We start from the raw sequence: 25584 nt of genomic DNA, 5'->3' as shown, positions 1-25584 counted from the left end.
TAGGGGGTGCTATCTGCGGCTCCATTTCCTCCCTTACACCGCAGTCCACACCTCAACGATGGAATTGCCGTTGTCTCAATTCTATCACTATTTGGCCCCTTCCTGTTCTCCCTGGGCCTTCCTTCTCCGTGCCCACACTTGGGCTTCCTAGTAATGCTGCCCCCTATCTGGGGCTCACCGTGCCCAATTCGGGGTTCCTAATAATGCTGCCCCCTATCTGGGCTCACCGTGCCCAACTTGGGCTTCCCAATAATGCTGCCCCCTATCTGGGGCTCACCGTGCCCAATTCGGGGTTCCTAATAATGCTGCCCCCTATCTGGGCTCACCGTGCCCAACTTGGGCTTCCCAATAATGCTGCCCCCTATCTGGGGCTTACCTTGCCCAACTCGGGCTTCCCAATAGTGCTGCCCTCCTCTCGGGCTGGGGTCTATGTGCCCCCTACGCTGCACCCTTTCTGGCGCTGGGGTCCCCACACTACTGTGGGTTCCCTATGAGGCCTCCTCCAACCCCTAATAGCCTCACCCAAACCACCAGTTTTGTAACAACAACAAAACACAAGCCCCTGGGCTGTAACATAAACATAAGCCACCTGGCTATAACAACATTGCTCAAGCCTCTAGAGCAGCCATAAGCTGTACCTGCAGTCAGGCTTCTTCCCGTATCCTAGCTTAGGGAGTTCCTGCCTCTCTGGCTGCTGGCAGGGGACGGCTGCTGGCAGGGAACTCCCTCTGGCCTCCAGTCTGTGCTTTATATAGGAGCCAGGCCCTGCCCCTTTCAGTCAGCTGACCTTCTGGTTGCCCCGGCAACCCACAGCTGGGCTCCTTAGTCACTGCTAGAGCTCCCTCCCTAGCAGTTTCCCCTCTTCAGGAGCAGAGCACCTCAGTGGATCTTCATTCTTGTTAGGTCGCATTCCCCCATCTTGTTTCTCTTGTGCTCTTGCGCTGGCCCACCGACATTTCCCATGTGTAGAGGCGGAGGTTTTTAGGCGCCTGCTACTCACCTTTTGCTACCCAAGGCGCACCATGTGGGATTTTACAGGAGTTGCCCCGCCACAGGCGGTCCCCCCACACTAGCTGACCTTGGTAGGTTGCAGTCCCTGTCAGTCAAGCTCTCGCCTGTCTTTCAGGGTTTCTTCTCCCTTTCACTTCTGGCCCATCTATCTTCCCCCTTACATACCCTGGTCTCTTTCTCCATGCAGGCTGTCTGGTCTCTTGTTTTTCTATGGTTCTCTGTAGTCCCTGAAGCCTTCCCCAAATCTCCCACTGTCTCTCCAATGCCCTCTGGGTATATTCTTCTCTCCAAAATTCTACCTTCGCCCAGCCGGTAGGTCTTCCCCTCGGCCCTTTATAAATCTTTACATAGGCTACGCCTCCCACCCTCACTTCAATTACTTTCCTCAGGGTCCACCATTTCACTTGCCCTGCGAGGTTGTTAACGTAAACGCATGGCCGCCTTCTTCCCCTTTGTTCTTTCTCCAGCCGAATTTCCTTTGTAGTTGAGGGGTCTCTGGCCTCCTCCGCTTGGCCTGCAGCCTGGATTCGGCATGATCTCTGCTTCAGCGCAGGGCTGGGCATCTCGCCCTTAGGATAGAGCTTGGGATGTACTTCTCCTCCCCCCTTAATTTCCCTGGGGTTTTGACCCCTCTTGCCCATCTCAGGCCTTTGGGGCTCTCTTTTACTTCGAGCTTCTACTGCTCTCTTCCCCTTGGAAACTGTATCTGTTCTACCCTCTACCAGAGTTGGGGCCATCTTTGGTCTCCGGCCTTTTTGTTTTGGACATTGCTCCTTTTGAATCTGGCTATGATAGCTCAGGTCACAGTTCTTGTTTCTCCCACTGATCTGTTCACTCTCTTGCATCAATGCCACATCCCCCTTATCTCTCTCCATCTGTTGTCCCTGTTTTGGTATTGCCAATCTTTCAGCCTCATACCAGCTGACAAGTTTCTCTAGCTTCTCTCCCAGGCAGTTCATGTCTTCCGTGTACTGGCTCACCTACTGCCCCCATTTACGATCTAGACATTCCATAACTGTGGAGATGATCTCTTCCTGTATCATTGTGGGGTCTACCTCTGAGAGTGCCCCCCTCCTTGTATTCTTTTCCTGCTGCCTTGTTTCTTCTTCTTCTTTAGGATTTCCCAAGTCCCGTATGCTGGATGGCTTCTGATATCTCAGGACCTTTAGGAGTGTGGGTTGTGCAGTCTCTATTAGTTTTTCGGTGTCTAATAACACCTCTTTCAAGCTTTCCAGTTCCTGAAGGTGCTCCTCGCATCCTACCTTAACCATGGATGCCTCCTCTTCCAACTGCTTGCTTATTGCAGTCAGTCTCTCACTCTGCATTTGAGCGGCCTGTACCAGCTGTTGCTCAATCTCTCCTCACCAAGCCTTCCCCCTGGCCGTGCTCTCTTTTACTAGGGTCTTCAGGGACTGGATCTCTTCCCCCAATTGGTCCTTTTCCTTTTCTACTTCTTGCCATCGAGCCCACAACTCTACACATTCCTTGGTGCTGGCTCTCACCTCCGTTTCAAGGGACTGCTTCTGTTCCTGTAGCACTTTAATTTCTTCCTCCAAGGCCTGAATCTGTTGCCTTAAGGTTTGCATTTGCTGCTGTGACTGCTCCCTCTCTGTGTTAGTCACTGCCTCTTTAGCTGAGCTATCGTCTAAGAGAGCTTTAAGGCACTGTACCTGATCTCCCAGGTAGTCTTTTTCCGCCTCTGCACTCTGCAGCTGGGACCACAACCTATCATGCTCTCTCTCGCTCTGTCCTCTAGCTCCCTTTCAAGGGACTGGTTTTGCTCACTCAGTGCCTCATAATTGGCCATGTATGCCTTTACCTTTCCCATCTCCCAGGCGATTACCTTCCCATTTTCTTCAGTCTGAGCCTGATTTTCACATAATTTGTCCCGCAGCTCTTGAGCTAGTTGCTCTGCTCGTAAATACTTCTGCCACCAGTCCTCCACCTCTTCCTGCAATTCCTCTATGCGTCCCTCCTGGCTGCAGACCTCTCTCTGTAGGGCACCTATTAGGCCTCTTGACATCCCCCTCTACATCTTCTTTAATGTCGTTTCCCCTTGCAGGTCTGTGCTGCCGTTGCCTTCCTATATACTGTCACAACCCAAGGGTGTGATTTTTGTTTGTGTGTGCTTCGGCACTGCTGAATTATTTCCCGCCACTTGTAGCTTTCTTTGCAGGGTGCATTTCTGAGCTACAGAAAGGAGATGCACGTTGCAAGGAGTTCCCGCCATTTGTATTCAAATTTGTGCCCCACTATTGGCCAGTTCTAAATTATTCCTACGTGGCGGCTAGCGATTGGCTTGCTAGCCATATAAAAGGCTTGAATGGTTTCCGCCCAAGTTGGAGGACTCCACGACCATCAGGAGGAAGAGAACTTCACGTCTCGTGAAGATCTCTAAGCGCTGCGGAGCCTATCAGACCCAGCGTGTATTTCAAGAAGGCTATAGGGATCTGATCAGCCTCTCGCCTCTCCCCATCGCCACCTGATCCCTTGACATACCCTTCCCTGCGCGCAAAGTTCCACGGAGCCTAGCAAACTTCGTGTGAGTGAATCCAGAGCTCTACCCGGGGTTCGAGTCCTGCAGTTTTTTTTCTTCCCATCGCCGAAACCCCATTGCGATGTACTCCTGAGGTTTCTGTTCATCTCCCATCGCCGAAACCCCATTGCGACGTACCCTAACGTTCTGCAGGTTCGAGTTTTTTGTTTTGTTTTGTAACCGCAACTCAAGCAAGTTTTCCTGCCTGCACCGCGACCATCTTCGGTGTAAGTAAAATAATCTTAAATCAACCATTAAGCGTCCGTGCCTAATTCTAGCGTGCCGCCTGTCTTCCCCGACCCGGCGTGTCCTGGCTGCTGGCCACAGCCCGCCGCGTGAAAAAAGGGCCTCGGACTGCTCCCGGCCTGCACATATACCTCTCTCGGTTTTTGTTTTAGCCCTGGGGTTCGTCTTTCCCTCCTCGGGAGCACAGGTTCCTTACCCGTGCACGGCCTTACGTTCCCGGCCAAAGCACCACTGTAACAGGTATCCACTCTGGGCTGACCTTAATGTGGCCTGTATACCTGTTCCTGGTCCCCTATCTGGGGCTCACAGTGCCCAACTTGGGCTTCCCAATAATGCTGCCCCCTATCTGGGGCTCACAGTGCCCACACTTGGGCTCCTCAATAATGTTGCCCCCTATCTGGGGCTCACAGTGCCCAACTTGGGCTTCCCAATAATGCTGCCCCCTATCTGGGGCTCACAGTGCCCACACTTGGGCTCCTCAATAATGTTGCCCCCTATCTGGGGCTCACAGTGCCCAACTTGGGCTTCTCAATAAGGCTGACCCCTATCTGGGGCTCACAGTGCCCAACTTGGGCTTCTCAATAAGGCTGACCCCTATCTGGGGCTCACAGTGCCCAACTTGGGCTTCTCAATAAGGCTGACCCCTATCTGGGGCTCACAGTGCCCAACTTGGGCTTCTCAATAAGGTTGACCCCTATCTGGGGCTCACAGTGCCCAACTTGGGCTTCCCAATAATGCTGCCCCCTATCTGGGGCTCACAGTGCCCACACTTGGGCTCCTCAATAATGCTGCCCCCTATCTGGGGCTTACCATGCCCAGCTTGGGCTTCCCAATAGTGCTGCCCTCCTCTGGGGCTGGGGTCTATGTGCCCCCTATGCTGCGCCCTTTCTGGCGCTGGGGTCCCCACACTACTGTGGGTTCCCTATGAGGCCTCCTCCAACCCCTAATAGCCTCACCCAAACCACCAGTTTTGTAACAACAACAAAACACAAGCCCCTGGGCTGTAACATAAACATAAGCCACCTGGCTATAACAACATTGCTCAAGCCTCTAGAGCAGCCATAAGCTGTACCTGCGGTCAGGCTTCTTCCCGTATCCTAGCTTAGGGAGTTCCTGCCTCTCTGGCTGCTGGCAGGGAACTCCCTCTGGCCTCCAGTCTGTGCTTTATATAGGAGCCAGGCCCTGCCCCTTTCTGACCTCCTGGTTGCCCCGGCAACCCACAGCTGGGCTCCTTAGTCACTGCTAGAGCTCCCTCCCTAGTAGTTTCCCCTCTTCAGGAGCAGGGCACCTCAGTGCTCTGTGACAGGGCGCCATGGAACACCAAACCAAGAGTCACCCACAAGAACAGCCCAGCCAAGACAGGCAACGAGCACAAGGAATACCCAGGTAAGAGACAGGACCCAGATAGTCCTGGTATTAGTGGGGCAGTTCACACACCTCCAGGAGGCTGCAAATGCCTCTTCACTAATGCTCATAGTATGGGAAACAAGCCCATGGGAAACAAGTATGGGAAACAAGTATGGGGAACTTGCCCTCCTGCTAGCTAACACAAACCTGGACATAGTGGGGCTCAATGAAACTTGGTGGGGTCCAATGCATGACTTGGCAGGAAATATCAGGAAATATCAGAGACTATAGGCTGTACAGGAGGGATAGGACAGGGAGAAAAGGTGGGGATGTGGTGCTCTATGTCAAAGAGCAATACACATCCTCAACAAACAGCACTGGGTCAGAGGAGGGGCAGACTGAAGTGCTATGGGTCTGAATACAAAGGGGTCGGGGGGAAAGGGATTTAATGGTAGCGGTTTACTACAAGCCATCCAATCAGGAGGAAGAGCTGGACTGGGAATTATCAGGTCAGCTCATGGAAGCAGTTAAGTCAAGGGACGTGGTCATCATGGGTGACCTAAGCTATCCAGACATTTGCTGGGAAAAGCAGTCAGCCATGTCTGACCACTCACGTATTCCTATCCAAGTTACAGGACCTCCATCTAACCCAGGAGGTGTACAGTCCAACCAGGGGAAATGCCTTGTTGGCCTTGGTCCTGGCCATGGGAGATGACCTGGTGAGTGGACTGCAGGTGCTCAACCACCTGGGTGATAGCGATCATCGCCTACTGGAATTCACCATGCAACGCAGGTGTCAAAGGCCTGCAGCAAGGCAACAGCGCTAGACTTCAGGAGGGCAGATTTCAATGAGATAAGGAGGTTAGTTGGGGAGGCACTGAGGTCCTAGAGGGGAGGGGAATTGGGAGTCCAGGAAGATTGGTCATTCCTTACAGAAATGATCCTCCAAGCCCAAAGGGTGACAATCCCAAAATGGATCAAAGTGGGCAAGAGTGCCCAAAAGCCTCCATAGCTCACCAAAAGCATCCAGGAATGTCTCAAAGCTAAAAAGGAGACATACACCCAATGGAAGGGAGGGGCCATCACCAAGAAGGGTGATGGCACATACCTCCATTGCTCAAGACTTTAGGGGGGCTGTTAGGAAGGCTAAGGCGTAGATGGAACTGGGACTAGCAAACCGGATCAAGGATAACAAGAAGTCCTTTTTTAAATACATAGGGGGTAGAAAGAAGGTACCGGGTAATGTAGGGCCTCTCCAAGATATGCTAGGAAATCTGCTGGTCACACAAGATGACAAATCTAACCTCTTTAACAATTTCTTTGCCTCCATCTTTTTGAGCAGGGACTGGGGCATACCTCCCACTGGGATCCCCGACAGACCCAGGTGAGGGAATGCCAAGTCCAGGGTCAGTGAGGACCTAGTCAGGGAACTTCTGGTGGGACTAGATGTGTTCAAATCAGCAGGTCCTGATGATCTCCACCCCAAAGTGCTGAGGGAATTAGCAGAGGTCATTGTGGGATCCCTGGCACAGCTTTACAAGCACTCATGCTGCTCTGGCGAGGTGCCGGGGGACTGCAAAGGGCCAATGCAGTCCTCATTTTCAAAAAGGGGAGGAAGGAGGACTCAGGAAACTACAGGCCTGTTAGTCTTACCTTGATCCTGGGGAAGCTCTTTGAGAAAATTATCCAGGAGCACATTTGCAAGGGACAAACAGGGGAGATCATGCTTAGGGCCAACCAACATGGGTTCATTCAAGGCAGGTCCTGTCAGACCAACCTGGTGGCCTTCTATGACCAGGTCACAAAATCCTTGGATGCAGGTGTCGCAGTAGATGTATTCTTTCTGGACTATAGGAAGGCCTTCGACACTGTCTCTCACCCCATTCTCATTAAAAAATTAGGCGGCTGTGGCGTTGATGCCTACATGGTCAGATGGGTCGCAAATTGGGTGGAGAGCCACACCCAGAGAGTGGTGGTGTACTGGTCATTTTTGACCTGGAGGGATATGGGCAGTGGGGTTCCCCAGAGCTCGATCCTTGGGCCCCCACTGTTCAACATCTTCATCAGCGACTTGGACAAGGGGGTGAAAAGCACCTTGTTCAAATTGACAGATGACACTAAGATGTGGGGAGAAGTGGGCATGCTAGAGGAGAAGGAAAGGCTGCAAATAGATCTAGACAGTTTACAGGGGTGGGCGGATGAGAACAGGATGGGTTTCAACACTGTCAAGAGCAAGGTATTGCCCCTGCAGAGGAAGAACCAACAGCATACCTACAGGCAGGAGAACTCCCTTCTAATCAGCCCAGAGGCAGAAAAGGATCTTGGTGTCATTATTGATTCCAAGATGAACATGGGTCGCCAATATGGTGATGCAGTCAAGAAGGCTAACCGCACCTTGTCATGCATCCACAGATGCATCATGAGCAGATCCAAGGAGGTGATCCTCCCTGCTCTATGTGACACTGGTCAGGCCGCAGTTGGAGTACTGTGTCCAGTTCTGGGCGCCGCACTTCAGGAGGGATGTGGACAGCATTGAGAGGGTCCAGAGGAGGGCTACTTGCATGATCAGGAGGCAGAAAGGCAGGAGGCTATGAGTGGAGGCTACGGGACCTGAACCTGTTCAGCCTCCACAAAAGAAGGTTGAAAGGGGATCTGATGGCCACCTACTAACTGTCCAAGTGGGAGAGTCCCTTTTCCCCCGAGCACTACTGGGAGTAACAAGGAATAACGGCCATAAGTTGACTGAGAGTAGATTCAAGCTAGACATCAGGAGGCGCCGTCAGGGTGGCTAGGATCTGGAACCAACTTCCAAGGGAAGTGGTGCTCACTTCTACCCTGGGGAGTTTCAAAAGAAGGCTAGATAATCACCTAACCGGGATCGTTTGACCCCAGCATTCTTTCCTGGCAATGGCCGGGGCTTGGACTTGATGATCTGCTCAGGTCACTTCTGACCCTACCAACTATGAAACTATGAAACACCAACTACACCCCCCACCAAGCAGAGGCTACACAAACACCCAGTGTCCTGGGTGGGGTTATTTGTTGAAATGCAGATAAGAGTTGATGCAGGGGTCATCTATATTGAATGCAGCAGCAAGACAGAGCTCCAGAACACAACCCCCCTTCCCCCCACTGGTTGGTAGTGTTGGTGGTGTTGGTGATCTTAAAAACAGCTGATCTGAGAAGCATATGATGATGGAGGAGGACCAACTGGGGATTCAGCTCAAAATGAGTGAAGAATTGGAAGTGGAAAATGGAGATCAAGAGAGTGAAGACTCCCCCAACATGGAGAATCTGGAGGACATGGGTGAGGAGGAGGAGGAGGAGGTGGTACTGCTTCTGATTTAACTACTGCTGGCCTTAATACAAGACATGCAGGACCAGATAACAATGATAATGTATGCATTGTTAATGTTCCTCCAAGCTTTCAATAAGGCTGCACATACAGGCACCTCACAAGTACTGAAACAACCGAGAGGCATGCAAAGAATATGACCTCTACTGAGAAACCTCAGAAGCAGCAACTGCATGGTCTGGGCCTATGAGAGCAGCATGGAGTGGTGAGAGTGAATCTTGCTGACCACTTTGAACAATCAGCAGTGGCTGGAGACATTCTGAATGACCAGGGAGACATTTTATCATATTGTCTTGATGCTGGAACCACAAATTGAGAAGGAGGACACTAACATGCATTGGACCATCCCACTAGACAACAGGGTGGCCATGGCTATCATGAAACTCGCCACCCCATCCAGCCTCCACTACATTGCAAACCAGTTTGGTGTGGCTCCCTGCACTGCTGAGGTGGCAACTCATGAGGTATGCCAGTTGCTGCAGGACATCACTGCAAACAATTTTATTTGCCTGGGGAATCCTCAGGAAGTCACAGATGGCTTCAATGCCATGGGGTTTGCATGGGGGCTTTAGACAGCACTGACATCCTAGTGCAGTCCCCTTTGGGTAGGGGGAGGTCTTTCACAAACAGGAAAGGATTTACCTCCATGATCCTGCAAGCCATGGTGGACCACTGGGGCTGGTTCATGAACATTTTTACCATTTGGGCCAACACCATGCATGACATACACATGGTCAGAAACTCTCCTCTTCCTGGCCTCATGGAGAAAGGGCACTATGCACCCAGAGTCCATGAGACAGTGGTCTGCAGTGCTGCCATTCCCCTGATTATAAGAGCAGATGCTGCCTACCCCATAAAGCCCTGGCTCATGAAGCCTAATGGAGGGAACGTTAAAGACAGAAGCTGGTTTTCAACTTGCATTTGAGCAGATGCAAGATGGGCATTGAATGTGCCTTTGGCCGACTAAAAGAACAATGGAGGGTGCTTAACTGCCAGCTCATGCTGGAGACAGAAAATATCATGGCCTTTGTAAGGGCAGCCTGCATGCTTCACAACATCTATGACACCTGCAGAGAAGTTTTCAGTGACTCATGAGCTGAAGAAGCACAATAGGCAGCAGCCAGACAGAGACATTGCTGGGCAGCAGCACAGGGACCAAGAAAATATCCACAGGGAGAAGCTGGTCAGGCAGCCCTTGTGCAGAATTGCCTGGCAGCACATATTATGGATATGGACACTGACAACAACTAGCAGTGGTTGTTCTTTTGATTACAATGAATTATTTTACTATTTACAACATAAACATCTGTGTCTGTCTGCATGGGTGTGAGGGGGAAGGTAGTGGATGGCTGGTGGAGGATGAGCACAGCATAGGGGGGAGGTGTACTGGGGTAGGCCGTTGTTGCTTGGAGGCTGGCAGGGGTCAGGGGGAGAGGGAGACTCATTACACACCGGAGCCTAGCCAACCTGAACCATGTCCTGTGGATGGGTTAATTATACCTCTTGGGCACCTGGGAGCAGGGCCGGCAGATGGGGAGCGAGTGGTATGAGCCACTTGCAGGAGTCAGACTTAGGAGTGTGGCAGGGGGAGGCATGTTCCACCCCAAGCCCACCAAAAACCCACCACTTCAACAACATTTCACAACTCCCTTCCAAAAGCTGTATGCCACGCTAAACAAACAGACAAGGCAGCAGGTATTCATGGTAGAACATGGGCAGGGAAGGGGAGTGGGGGAAGCAGCCCCATTGATGTGTCCCCATGGAAACTGTTCCAAGCCCTTGCATCTTGGGAACTGTGGGAAATGTAGTCCTAAAAGCCAGAAAACTAACAGCTGTCAGACTGTCCCCTGCAGCTGAGGGGCCACTCAGCTCACCTCTGCCTCCACATACACCATACTATACTATTAGTATATCATTAATTTTCACTAAGAGTTCATGGCACACATCTGCTTTAGCAACACAACATGAAAGACCCACACTTGTCCACCTCACCACCACCATCAACTACAATTACCAACCACCTGGGGTGGCACCACCTGCTACTCTCAACCCATATATTTCTGATATCATATCAGTTATACAGTAAAATAAAATCATATATTACTTTGTGACATGGGGGGAAGGGAAAGGGATGGGAGAGGGTGATTCACATGGCTTGTCATTGGGATCGCCATGAGGTCACCTACTGGGAGACTGGCCTGAGCCTAGGTGGGTGCAAGTAGCAGGGTTTTGGGGTGGCTGTGGCCTGGAGTGGAGTGGGGGGAGGGAACTTAGCATGGGACTCCCAGTGTGGAGTAGGGAGTGGGGACAGTAGAGGGAAGCCAGTTTACCAGCAAATGCGTGCCTCCTGCTGTAACTGATTAGGAAAGACATTACTGAGGGTAGACTGGTATTTGTCTCCCCATGCTGGAATCTGTGGGGAATTACACATGGGACTTAAGTCATTCAAAACCCCATGGCATACAAACACAAACACGATATACCAAAACAACCCAAGTTCAAATTTTTAAGGCATGGTAAATTAACGAGGATCAAACACTGTGGCATGTACAAATGGCCTTGGGTAGCTAAACAGTTGACTGGACAATGGCAGAATTTTTCTAATTAGCAGAGCCAAGGAGAAATGTTGAAAATGAGGTGTTAATTAGCAGTAATGTCTATTGGCCTATTTGGTTTCTTGAGGAACAGAAGTAAGTTACTGTAGCAGATTTTAAACCTACTGGCATCTTGCCAAGTACTAGGAAGTGATTATCTAGGTGGGTTAAAATTGGACCAAGGGACTTTGATAAATTAGGAAAGCCAAAGATCAAGGCTTAAAGCAGCTGGCCCAAGCTTTAGGATAATCTTACTGAAATCCTGACATTAGTGTGAAAGAAATCACAATTGCTTGAGTTTTATGGGCTAATAAGTGCACAGGAAGGAGTCAAATCCAGACACTTTGTCACCCTGGATGAAAACTATATCCTAAAGTCATTTACCTTATCATCTAAGTCAAATTAAAATGCGTGACAAAGCTTCTTAAATCATTCAGGTCCAGGAAAGTGACCCAGCAGATGTGCTAAGAGAAAAAAGATTCCATCCTTTCTGAATCATATCAAAGAGGACAGTGGTTTTAAAATATTTGAAAGCATCTTTATAAAGAAGGATAAGATTTTCCCCATGGATCAGAAATCAGAAAGCTATTCCATTGTCTCCCTATTATCCCATAATCATGTTCATGGACTCTTCCATTCCATGCTAAGCTACCAAAACAGTGAAATAGGTCATTCATCAGTTGGTAAACATGCATGCTAGGCCTGCCTACATACAAAGGACATGGACAAACATACTTTTCTAATGCAACTGCTCTAAAAGGAGAAGGAGAGCCACCACTTGGAGCACACATCAGCTGTGACTAGGTATGCATGATCCTATAGTAATACAAGTGAGCTAGATGACTCTAACTTTTGCCCGGAATGAAAGTGTCAGAGCTCTAGTGGTTTCCTTAAACATATATAGATACAGAATCATGCAGACATAGTAGTTATATCATAGCAGCTCATTCAAGTATAATTTGATATTAATATAAGTGTTATATTCATCTATACCCAAAGCATCACAAGCTTAACCAAAAGTATGATCTTAAACCAATTCAAGTGCTTAAACTAACTAGTGCAATTTATGTGTGAAAACTCTCAAATCAGCCTAAACCTGATTCACATTGTCAAGGCTTGGTTTGGTAAATTTAAAAATACAAACTAAATGGACAGTTTTAAACAGCTAAATGAGTCTACCTAGGGGTTTTCACCAGTTTAACTTGGTTGTTTTTTTAATGGACGCTTGTACACATGGCAAAAATTGCCCATTTGGGGGTTTAACTGAGACATGCTGTACATGTGCAGGGGGGGGTTTATGATTTAAATGAGTTTGTTACATTGAAAACTAAACCACATCCACATGTAGTTTAGTTTGCAACATAGCTTTTTTGTAATGGTGCAATCTTTTGACAGCTCATCCCCCTCCCACACTGTGGGAGAGTTGGGCTGAAGGCAGAAGTAGCAAGGGGCCTCATCTTTTTTTTTTTCTTTTCTGCCTGCCCACATCTGCCACGGCTGGGGGGTGAGCTGCCAGTGGGACGAGCAGCCACTGAGCTGTGGGCAGCCCTGGTCTTTCCCTTCTGTGGTGGTAGTGCCCCCCGGGGCTGCCCAGGTAGGCTGCCTGTGAGCCATGTGCTGCCCCAGGTCAGGCTTGGGGAAGAGTTGGATGGACCTGGGTGCCGCATCCAAGCTGGGGCAGCACCCGCTCGCTAACCATCCACCCAGGCAGCCCCTGGGGGTGCCACCATTGTGGATGGAAGGACTAGGGCCTACCGCAGCTCATGGCCTTCTGGCAGCTCAACCCCTGAGCTGCGGAAGAGGCAGGCGGGCTCTGCAAAACAAAATAAAAGGAATAGGCCCCTTGCTTCTTTTTTTTTCCATTGGAGCCTGCCTGCAAGAGCTGCTGGTGGGCTGCACATCCCCTGAGGTGTAGGGGGACCCAGTCCTTTCCTGGGCCACACAGGCAGGGTACTAGCAGGCCATGGGATGCCCCAGCTCAGAGGCAGCACCCCATCATATACAACTCTCCCCCAAGCCTGCCTACTAGAAGCCCTCCAGGCATTGCTCCCTGGGCAGGCTCAGGGAAGAGATCATAGATTTCATAGATTTCTTAGACATTGGAGCTGGAAGGGACCTTGGAAGATCATTAAGTCCAGCCCCCTGCCCCAGGGGCAGGAAGTCAGTAGGGGTCATAGGATCCCAGCAAAATAAACATCCAAACGTTTCTTGAAGGTGTTCAAAGTAGGTGCTTGAACCACCTCCGGCAGTAGTCTATTCCAGGCCTTGGGGGCTCGGACAGTAAAGTTCTTCCTTATGTCCAGTCTGAAACAGTCGTGGAGGAGTTTGTGACCATTTGACCTTTTCACCCCTTGGGGTCCTATGGTGAACAGACATTCCCCAAGATCCTGGTAAGCACCCGTGATAAACTTATAGGCGGCCAGAAATCACCCCTGAGCCTGCGCTTTTCCAGGCTGAAGAATCCCATAGCTCTCAGCCTCTCGTTATACAGTCTGTTTCCCTGACTTCTGATCATGTGCGTAGCTCTCCTCTGGACTCTCTTGAGTCTCTCCACGTCCTTTTTGAATTGTGGAGCCCAAAACTGGACACAGTACTCCAGCTGCAGCCTCATCAGGGCCAAGTACAATGGGAGAATGACATCCTGGGATTTACTCCAGAAGCATGTATGGATGCAAGCCAGTGTTTTGCTTGCTTTACTAGCTTGCTTTACAGCATCACATTGAAGGTTCATGTTCATCTTGTGGTTAATCATGACCCCCAAGTCCTTTTTGGCTGTAGTGCTAGCCAGCGTAGCACTGCTGGGCCTATAAGCATGCTGCAGGTTTTTCTTTCCAAGGTGGAGAACCTTGCATTTATCAGTGTTAAACACCATCAGGTTCTAGTCTGCCAATTTTCTGAGTCTGTCAAGGTCAGCCTGGATCACCCTTCTGTCCTCAGGTGTGGGCTCTTTACCCCAGAGTTTCATGTCATCAGTGAACTTGGCCAGTCCACTTCTGACACCAATTTCCACATCATTAATGAAGATGTTGAATAGTGTTGCCCAAAGGTCAGAGCCTTGGAGGACCCCACTGGTCACAGGGCACCACGACGATTGACTTACGTCAACCACCACCCTCTGCGGCTGACCACAGAGCCAATTCCCCAGCCAGTGGATCGTGGTGAAGCTGAGGCTGGAGTTTGCCAGTTTTGCTAAGAGGTGATCATAGGATACCAGATCAAAGGCTTTTTTAAAGTCAAGATATACAACATCAATCTCTTCTCCATTGTCCAGGTGATAGGTCACCTGGTTGTAAAAGGAAATTAGATTGTTCAAACAAGACCTACCTGCAAGAAACCCATGCTGGCTATCCCTCAGGATGTTGCCATTGGCCAGACTGTTAAGAATGGCCTCTTTGAAAATCTTTTCTAAGACTCCCCAGGGTAGAGGTCAGGCTGATGGCCCTGTAGTTTGCCGGATCCACTTTCCTCCCTTTCTTAAAGATAGGCACCACATCGGCCTTCTTCCAATTTTTGGACACTTTTCCAGAGTGCCAGGAACTCTCAAAGATTCGTGCCAGGGACTGAGCTATGATGCTTGCCAGCTCCTTGAGTACCCCGGGGTATAAACTGTCAAGGCCAGCTGACTTGAAGGTGTCCAGCCTCTAAAGGTGTTTCTTCACTAGGTCAGCATTAATGGAGGGAAAGGAATCACCCTCACCCAGGTGTTCCCATCCCATAATGGGGAGGGGCGCCCCTTCGCAGTGGTGAATAACAGATGCAAAGTACCCATTTAGTAAGTTGGCTTTTTCCTGGCTGTCAGTTGTCAGTTGTCCCATTTGGTTTAGCCGGGGTCCAGTCTTGCCCTTGCTTTTCCTCTGGCTCCCCACATATCTAAAAAAGGACTTTTTATTGTCCTTGATACTTGTAGCTAGTTGAAGTTCTCTCGCATTCCTGGTTCACTCCCTGCAGGTCCAGACCAGTGCAGAGTATTCCTCTTGGAGGTGGATCCAGTCCTCCATCCTTTGTAGGTATTTCTTCTTAGACACAGGAGGTCTGCTAGTTCCCTGGAGAGCCAAGGGGGCTGCAGGTTGGTCTGACAGGACCTGCCTTGAATGAACCCATGTTGGTTGCCCTAAGCATGATCTCCCCTGTTGGTCCCTCGCAAATGTGCTCCTGGATAATTTTCTCAAAGAGTTTCCTCAGGACCAAGGTAAGACTAACAGGCCCATAGTTTCCTGGGTCCTTCTTCCTTCCTTTTTGAAAATTGGAACCACATTGGCCCTTTTTACATTCCTCTGGCACCTCGCCAGAGCACCATGAGTGCTCGTAAAGCTGTGCCAAGGGTCCTGCAATGACCTCTGCTAATTCCCTCAGCACTCTGGGGTGGAGATCATCAGGAACTGCTGATTCGACCACATCTAGTCCCACCAGAAGTTCCCTGACTAGGTCCTAACTGACCCTGGGCTTGGCATTGCCTCACCTGGGTCCATCGGAGATCCCGGTGGGGGAGATGTCCTGGTCCCTGCTCAAAAAAATGGAGGCAAAGAAATTGTTAAAGAGGTTATCTTTATCATCTAGTGTGACCACCAGATTTCCTAGCATGTCCTGCAGAGGCCCTACGTTACCCTATGTCCGCTTGCAGGGATGCATATCTTTCCTTGACAGTGCTCCTCCAAGCTGGGGCAGCTCCTGATCCACTAGCACCCCACCCAGGGGACCCTGGGGGGCACTGTGCTACTGCAGAGGCCAGGGGCCCCCTTGCAGCTGTGGGACCACTCAGCCCACCAGCAGCTCACCCCCCAGCCATGGGAGAGACAGGCAGGTTCCACAAAAAAAAAAAGGAACAGACCCCTCACTGTAACAGTGATGGAAGCCCCTAAGTTGAAACAGTAGGTTTTTAATTGTCACAATTAAAAACCCACCATTTTAATTTAGGGGACTAAACTCCCATCACATGTACAAGTACCCAATAGTTTTAAATTAAACCATTTTAAGCCTCTTGGATAAACCAGCCTCCCTTTTTCCATGGTGAATAATGGAGGTGGTGCTCAAACCATATCTTGTATTTGAACCTTGAATCTGAACTTCATGAGCCAAATTGATACCTGGCATGTATGGTTTTGGCTCTAGTGCAATCAACAGAGGTAGGCCTTTTTTTCCACATATGAATTTTAGTGGTATGTTTGTAAAGGGTATTAAAAATTAAACTTCTATAATTGGTCCTGAAGCAAAAATATTCAGGGAGTTACGGTATGTGTGGATTGTAGAAATCAACACATGCTTTAAGAGTAATAAAAAAGGCATAAATAAACAATGAATCTCCCCTTGCCTTCACCCCACTCTCCCTCAGAAATATGACTATTGATCACCATGTGTTTATGTAAAACTATACAAACTTCATTTGCTGGTAAAAGAGCATAGACCTCTGTGATTAGAAACATGTTAATAGCTGAGCAGATAAATATAAGAGGTGAAAATTAAGCAAAATAATAAGATCAAGTTGTGGCCTCAAAGAATAAAGCAATAACATTCTGTGTGATGTTAGAAGAGCCTGTGATCAATAAGAATCCTTATGTGAACTATTCAGAGCAATTCCCACAGTGAACATTTGAATCTCTCACAATCAGCAGTTTTAGAGACTTTGGGATATTATTTCTAAAAAATTCAAGTAGCAAACAACTCATGTTGTAGCAGAAAGCCCCCCTTTCCTCTTGCCTGCATTTGCTTTCCCCTCTTTGGATATGTTTCTCCTCTTCTACCTTTTTCCCTTCCTCTTTCTCTCACTATAAGATAAGGAATTGTGTTTTAAAGTTTGTGTGTGTGTATTTTGTATCTCCCCTTGTATTTTGGTATTTTTATCTATTTGTGTGCCACGGCATTACTCTTGTAGCTTATATTTTATAATCTTCACCTTTTAACTAAATGTGTTTTAGTTTTAGAACCTATACCCTTTTAGTTTCAGAAGTAAGTTATACATTGTAACAATGTTAACAAGGGCAGAAATCAAACTGCTGCTTCCCTGTATCAGGCGGGCCCCTGAAAGAGCAAGTGAATCAGTGATTGAACACAGTAACACAGTAGCAGGTGGCAATTAACACCTAGGGAAACCGCAGATCAACCAATGGAAGAAATCAATAGGAGACAATGTAGCAACTGGGAATTCTCTAAACGTCACTGTTCAAGGGCTAGAAGCCCTGTTCTGAGTTAATCAATGCCAGGGACCAACTTTTGGGGCTGAATATCTCCAGATCGACTGCTCCCAGAGCCCTATTCAAAATTCATCAATGGACTCCCAAACCCGCACGTACATGTGGACGACCCCTGGGGCTGACAGATGCCACCCAGTAGCCACTGAGCGGGAAGTCCCACGAGGGTCAATGACCCCTGCATTGGGCAAACCTGAAAACTGGGGAGTCACCAAAGTCTGCCAAGGACAGATAAAAAGCAGTGAAAAGCGACCCTCAGGGGCGCCCTCTTGATCTCCAATTTGACCAGCACCCGACCTGTCCAGCCAGAAGGACCAGCTGGCGACCCCCTTCTGGAGGATAACACCACACTGGAAGAAGCCTCGACTGGCCATCGATGGCAGACTCCAGTGCCTGTGGGACAGGTATACCCAACTCTTGTAACTCGCTACTGTGTATGTGCATGTGTGTGTGTATGTGTGGGGACCAGCCCCAAGGTTTATGATTTGACTTCATTACAGTGTTTCAATCCACCTAATAAACCAGAATTTTAAGGATCCCGAGTTGGAAATTTGTAGCCAACAATGTGAAAGATAAAGGAATGTTAGATTTGTCTACATCAGAACAGGAAATGAGATAAAATGGGTTGTAAGTTACACTGTTGGTTATTTAAGTTTTGTTGCTGTTATGGCTGGTTTTACCCACTGGCCTTGCTGTGTCTGGGATAGCATTCTATTTCCTCTTGATTATCTCACTGGCAAATTTTTAGTTATGTAAGTGGAGTCTGGGGACACATGCACAGATTGGGGCTCCATTTCCTGCACCTGTAACTTTGTCCCCACCAATGACTATGTACATGTGTACCTGCATGCAAATCTAAGGAGGGGAGACCTCCCACATTTTAGTATAAGACCTGAGTACTTTGGGCACTCATCTGGGAAGAGAGAGAGAGACAAGTTCTAGGCCCTCCCTTGCCCAGAAGGGGCTTGAACCTGCAGCTCTCTAACTTCTCAGGACAGCACTTTAACTACAACTTGGAGGATCCTTAAGCCAATGCACCAGCCACTCAACTAGCAGGACTAAATCATGTTGTAGAAGGCTTACCTTTTTGGGGGCTTGAGTAGAGCTCCAGGCTTGAGGATCTTCTGTTTGATTGGTAGAGCTCATCCACCAATCTGGAGGAAACAAAGGGAAGCAATACCAAGCTCTTTTCTGAAGGGAGGGGGCAAGGAGCAGTTGGACTCAAATCAGAATGGTGCCAGCCAGGTCCAGACAACTTCAGGGGTGGAGCCCCTGAAGAGTATAAAAGGGTACCATGCTCAGCAGGCTGGAGAGAGATGACAAGGGATGGCAAGGAGAGAGGAGCTCCAGAGACAGCCATCCTCAGAACCCAACCTGAGCTTCAGCAGTGTGTGGATCGGTGCATGGGGTGCTGGGATCAGCTCAAGGCTGCTCATGCTCCACACAGTGCACAGGTCAATACATGGAGAGTCTGCCCTGGGAGCAGCTCGCAGCTGCTCAGGCCTCATCTGGTGCACGGAACAGCACATGGAGAAACTGCCTTGGAAGCAGCTCACAGCTGTTCAAGTTAGCCCAGGCCCTAGGCCATGTGACCGGAGCCCCACAGTGTGGCTTGACCTTTAACTAAAAGAGCCCCGGTACCCAGAGCAGGGCCCAGGAAAAGGGAGAGCCCCTGATGTGAGACTGAGGAGCCGGAGCCTGCAAGAGCTTGGGTCCCATGAGAAGACCTGAGAAAGAGAGAGTCCTGGGTGCCCATTGCAGGGTGCTGGGCCATCAAGGAGAGCCAAAGGCACTGCTGGAGAGAGGCTCTTGCAGGATTGGCCACCAGGGGATGAGCCTTGACTTCTCCAGAAAGGAAACATGAGTTACTGGGGAAGTGGGACCCACAGAGGAGGCTAATGCAGGTGAGGAGTGTGTGCCGCCTCCACCCTCCATTGCGGGAGGGGCGTGTCCACATCCCAAGGCCCTAAAGGGGAGGGGCTCTAGGGAAACCCCTTAGGGAGGTGCTGAGTGCACTCCCTATTTTGAGATTGTCATTGTGTTAAGGGGTATATATCTAGGGGTATTCTTTAAGGAGGGTTATATAGTTTATGTGTTTTAATGCCTCAATGTGTATATTGGTATTGTTATTTGTGAAGGTTTAAAAAAATATTATTCTTAATTTACTTGGGTTATATAGGTCAATATCCCTGTGTGTTAATTGTGTTGCATAGGTTGTAAGTTATTTGGTTCATATTTGGTATTATATCTAAATTGTGGAATATTATATATAGTATTATATGTTATCTTGTAAATATGTTTTATATTAAGTGTCTGTATTTATTCTTGTAATAAATTGTACATAGTTAAGTACTTGGTTTCAGCCCTGCTCTATAGAGAGGGGAGAAAGCTGCTCTAGTAGCTGGCACCTTCCTCAGCATCCTACCTGATCACCACCATTGTCATCAGGGGACAGGGCATACCCCCAGGGTGTACCCGGGCTACAATGGGATAGGCCTCCTTTTCCTCTGTAGTCTAACATATGCTAGTCATTGGTTTGGGGCCACCTACATTTCAGGATGTAGAGACAGATACATTTGTATAAGCAGCACTTGCACTTAGCCACATACATGTTCAGACAGTGTGGATCCTACTGTGCACACTGAGTCTGCATGCACATTTACACATTGGCACTGCTGAGAAATAGGATTGCTCCCTGGCTACAAGGGACAAAAATTCCATGTACACAATCAAATAGAAACAAAATTATTCCAAATTCTTTTTCTTATAATGCAAGTAAATGTGCAGTGCTGGGCAGACATTACAACTGTGCGAAATTTCAACAGGTGTTTCATTTTGAAGCTGTTTTGATGCATTTTGAGCTCAAAACAGCAAAATCAAAACAAAATGAAAGGCTTTGAAACAGGTTCAAAATGAAATGAGGGCACTGGACACATTTCTAAAGTTTCAAAACATTTTGAGTTTCGAAGCCGGGCTTGCTTGCAGCTAAACAGAAACTAAGGAGAGGGAGGGGAAAGAAGGGGGAAGAAATGCTCTGACATTGACATGTAGCTCCCAGTTCAATTCCCCAACTCCTGGTTCAATTCCCCCGTTCTCTGATCACTTCCCTGGCTCTTCCTTGAGGGCACAGGCCCCTGATCTGTGTGGAAGGTTTCAGAAGGCTGCCACTGCAAGCTGGGGCCCTCACTAAAGACTGTGGTGCTGCCACTGGCCCCAGCCTGCAGCAACAGCCTGCTGAAACCCAGCATGCAGATCTAGGAGCCCACACCCCACAGGAAGAACTGGGGAAATGATCAGAGAGCTGGAGGAAGCAATCAGAGAGTTGGAGAATCGAACAGGGTGTTGGGGAATTAAATTGGGGGCTAGGGGATTGAACAGGGAGCTGGGGGAATGTTTGTTCCGGTTCCAGAACATTGTTCCAGGTCCTGGTTCAATTCCCCAGCTCCCCAATCATTTCCCCGAGCTCTTCCCAGGAGGCATGGGTCCCCGGATGATGCAAGATGACTGCAGACTGACGCTGTCAGCTGAGGATGGTGGCAGCTCTGGGCTATTTCCTTAGCCAGCAGCAGCAGCCTGCTGAAACCCCATGTGCAGATCCAGAAACTGTGCCCCGTAGGAAGAGCTGGGGGAACAATCAGAGAGCTGGGGAATTGAACTGGGATCTCTGGCTGACAGGTGGATCCATCCCAGCTCTAGGACAGTGCGTGGCACCCTGCCAAGTTACACTGCACCCATGCGATGGTGCAGCTGCCATGTGGGTGCCAGGCAGGGGGAGAATCTCCACTGCCCCCTGCTGCCCTGCACTGCATGGGAGGAGGTTCTGCCATGAGCCCCCAGATGCCCCAATAGCTGCTGCTAGAGCAGGTGAATGCGGGGCTTTTTTTTTTTTAAGTTCTGCACTTAACAGCTGGGGAGCTTGCAGATGACAGCATGCTGCCGCTGTCATCTGGAGCCAGCACCAGCACCCAAGTCAGCCCAGCGCAGCCCACATGAAGCACTGGGAAGAACCCGGTGCTAGTGCTGGTCCCAGCCAACAGTGGTAGCCTGCTGTCATCCTGCACCAGATCTGCACCCCCACCCCCTGGGAGGGCTGTGCCAGACTCCTCCTGTGGGGAGTGTGGCGGGCCAGTAGGGGGAGCTCCTGCGTTGAGCCTCCCACCTCACTATGCCCATCCACCTTCCGAACTCCACGTGTCCCTCCAGGGGCACCTAAGCCCTGGCAGACCCCCTTTCAAGCCCCACCACAAAGTCTGGGGGTAATGTGTGCTGCCACCACCCTGAGAAGGGACTGTCTAGGTCCTGTGTCCTTGGGGAAACACAGGCCTAATAGTCCTATGGGTACGCAACCCAATACAAGAATTTGGGGCACTTCCCCAAGTCGGGGGCCAAAAAGGATAGTCTCCCTTAGTCCACAGACCCAAGAGGCCTCCTAGGCATAATTAAACCCACCCCTCAATAAGTCTCCTACACCAGTCATGAAGGAGAACTTTATTGGTTACAGAGGGTAGGGTTAAAATAAGGTACAGGGTAGAGCAATATCAGAGAAATCCCATAGAGCAAACTCCTGTGGCTGGGGGAGCCTTTGATCTCGCATCTGAGTTACTGCAAGCTATATATTTAGTTGGATCTCAGTTAGCTTACTCACAAGTATCATCCAGAGGCTGTTGGAGATTCCCTCTGGAGACAAGCAGTTCCTTGATCATGAGTTTTGAGAGATACGGCAAGTTTCAGATGGTACAGCTCTTCTTTGTTCCTGAGTATCCCTCATAGCTGCTGGCTCCTTCCTCCTGGGCAGTCCTTAACTTATATAGCCCTTGTGATCTCATTTACCTGGTCCAATGGAGGCCAGCACCTGTTGGCTATGAGCCAACCAATTTGAAATACATCACTAGTTGCTGGGCAGACTCTAGTCCACCAGGAAGGAAGCTCCTCACCCAGGTATGTGATGCCAGTCACGTAGGCAGAGGGAGCAGGTTTCCCCCCTCCCTCAGGAATGTATCCAGCTCAGGTTACCCATAGAGATAGGGTAAGGATGTGTCTCTCTGCTGAGCCCATCCTTATCAAATTGTCACAGAGCAGAGACTTTGGGGATAGACAAAGGTGGATTTCTGCCACAGGGAGCAGGCCCCCAGATTTGCATGTGGGAAGACAGCATGTTGCCACTGCCGGCAAGTTATATGAGTTTTGCTTTGAATAGTTTGAGGTGCAGTTTCACAAAACCCCCTGCACCTATCTCCTTGCAACTTGGTAGGCTTCAGAAGGGGTTACTATCTCTGTAATTTTCATCCAAATCAGACAAGAAATGACAAAGTTATAGGCATTTCTGTGATTTCCCATTATATCCTATGGGTAAAATGTCAAAACAGCATCAAAACAGCAAAACAGTTTTGATTAAATGAAATGGAACAGTGATTCAAAACAGAAAAATGAAATATTGTCCCTTTGAAATAGTGAAACAGAAGTCGAAATGAAATGGTGTTGTTTGCTAAGCTAATCAAAGATGATAAATTGCATGATTTTTCCATGAATCAAAGTCAGAATGACTGGTCTATAATTTCACAGATCCTCCTTCTTCCCTTTCTAACAGGTGGGCACTTTATTTGCTCCTTTTAAGATGGCCAGAAACAAATATGACCTCCATCAGTTCTCAAAGAGAATAGTCAATGGCTGTGAAATTACATCAGCCAACTCCTTGAGTATCTTGTCTGGCCATCCTGATTTGAAAATATCCAGCTTCAAGTAATATCTAACCTGTTCTTCTACTCTAGGTTGCTTATCTCCTACCTTATCCTTTCTTCCAATGCCAACTGTGCTTCCACTCTGGTAACTTACCTTCATGAAGACTGAAGTAAAAATGCATTAAAGACTTCAACTTTCTCTGAATCATTGATTATTAAATTTGCCTATGTGTTTAGTAAGGGAGCAGTACTTTCCTTTGTCTTTTACTTACTTCTGAACAGGTGAAGGTACTCTTAGAACATTTGAATGTTTTTAAGTCTGATGACCTGCATCTGAGAGTCCTGAAAGAACTAGCTGAGCTTATAGTGGTGCCTCTGATGAGGATGGTTGAAGAGTTGTGGAATTCAGGAGTGGTCTCAAATGACTGGAAAAAGGCTACAATGGTACCCATCTTTTAAAAAGGGAAGAGGAATGACCCTGCAAACTATAAACCGGTCAGTCTGACTTTGGTCCTGGTAAAAACCTTTGAAAAAATTGTCAAGGAGGCCATCAACCACAAGCTTGTAACTGGTGGGGTATTTAAAAGCAACCAGCATGGATTTGTGGAGGGGAGATCATGTCTAACACACCTGGTGTTCTTTTATGACCAGGCAACTAACCAGCTGGACATGGGACATGAGGTTGACATCATCCACCTAGACTCAGTAAGGCCTTTGATACTGTTTCCCATGAGAGTCTCTCAATTAAGTTGGAGGACACTGGCCTAGACCAGTCTACAGTGAGATGGGTTGGTAACTGGCTCAGAGGCTGATCCCAAAGAGTTGTACTCAATGAGATGGCCTCATCCTGGAGGGCCATCTACTGTGGTGTCCCCCAGGGATCAGTGTTTGGGCCCGTGCTCTTTGACATCTTTATCAATGACTTGGTTGAGGGAGCGGAAAGCACAGTGTTTAAGTTTATGGATGACACCAAGCTGTGGGGAAATGCAGGCACATCTGAGGACAGGGTAAGGATCCAGGATGACCTTGACAGACTGGTCCTATGGACTGAACACAATCAGATGAGGCTAAGCAGGGATAAGCGCTGGGTCTTTCATCTGGGTAGGAAGAGCCATCACAATAACTATATGATGGGTGGTGGTCCACTGGTTGACACTGCATCTGAAAGGGAGCTGGGGGTGACAATTTACCAGAAGATGAATATGAGCCAACAGTGTGATGAAGTCACCAGCAGGGCAAATATAACTGACGCGCATCAGCTGATATGTTACCAATAGATCCAGAGACATGCTCCCCCCCCTCTATTTGGCATTGGTGACGCCACAGCTGGAGTACTATACCCAGTTCTAGACAGCACACTTCAAAAAGGATGTGGATAAGCTGAAAAGGGTACAGAGAAGGGCCACCATATGATTAGGGTCCTGGAGGATAGGCCCTATGAGGAGAAACTCCAGGAACTGGGTTTGTTCACTCTGAGTCAGAGAAGACTGAGAGGTGACTTGATAGCCTCCTACAAGTATGTTAGGGGTGAACACCAAGATCTAGGGGAGCAACTCTTCAGAAAGGCACCCATTGGGAGGACAAGGACCAATGGGAACAAGCTATTGGAGGAAAAATTTAGGCTAGACACGAGGAAAAAACTTCTTTGCCATAAGGGTATCTAGAATCGGGAACACACTTCCAGCAGAGGTGGTGCAGTCACCATCTCTGGAAGTGTTCAAGAAGAGGCTGGACAAGCACATTGTTGAGATGATTTGAGCCCAATTACCTCCTGCCTGTGGCAGGGGACCGGACTTAATGATCTCATAAGTCCCTTCTGGTCCTTTTATTCTATGATTCTATAATTCTATGACATACTTATAGTATGCTTCCTTATTGCCTTTTATGTCCATTGCTAATTTCATCTCAGTTTGTGCATTGGCCTTTCTGATTCTCTCAGAATGACTTTGATAGTTTTATACTTCTCCCTAGAAATATGACCAAACTCCCATGCTGTTATAGGATTCCTTCTTGACCTTAATATATTCTTAAGGTATATCCAGCTCTCCTGGACTCCTGCTACCTTTAGACTTGTCTCCCAGAAGATCTTGCCCACCAGTTCTTTGAGTCTGTTAAAGCCTAGTTTTTCTGGAAACTAGTGTTTTTAATCTGCTGCTCTCCTTTCTTTTTTCAGGATCTTGAACCCTATCATCTCATGGTAACTGTCATGTTTTCAACCACTTCACCCTGTTTGTGAGTGACAAATTGAGAAGAGCTTCTTCCCTAGACAGCTTCTCCACCACCTGTAGCAAAAAGTTATAGCCAACATACTCCAAGAATTTCCTTCATAGAATCATATAAGTAGGGTTGGAAGGGACCTTGTAGATCTTCAAGTCTGACCCCCCACCTGGGCAGAAAAGGAATCAAGAAAGGGCAGGCAGCCTATGGCCCCTGGGGCTCCCAGGCAGGTCCAAACCAGGCCAGGGCTTGCTTAGCTTCCCAGAGCCCATACAATCAGTCCCATCACACCATAGGCAGGGCCTTCACGACCTGTGAAATGGTTTTGCTCTCCCAGTAGACATCACAGTAATTAAAGTCCCCCATTAGCACCAGGTTCTTTGATTTGGTTTCTTTCATTAGTTGTTTCACAAGA

The sequence above is a fragment of the Alligator sinensis genome, unplaced genomic scaffold, assembly GCF_000455745.1.
Source record: "Alligator sinensis unplaced genomic scaffold, ASM45574v1 scaffold368_1, whole genome shotgun sequence".
In the NCBI taxonomy this organism is placed as follows: domain Eukaryota; kingdom Metazoa; phylum Chordata; order Crocodylia; family Alligatoridae; genus Alligator; species Alligator sinensis.
The sequence above is the reverse complement of the archived record's forward strand: the minus strand, read 5'-3'. Positions refer to the sequence as shown.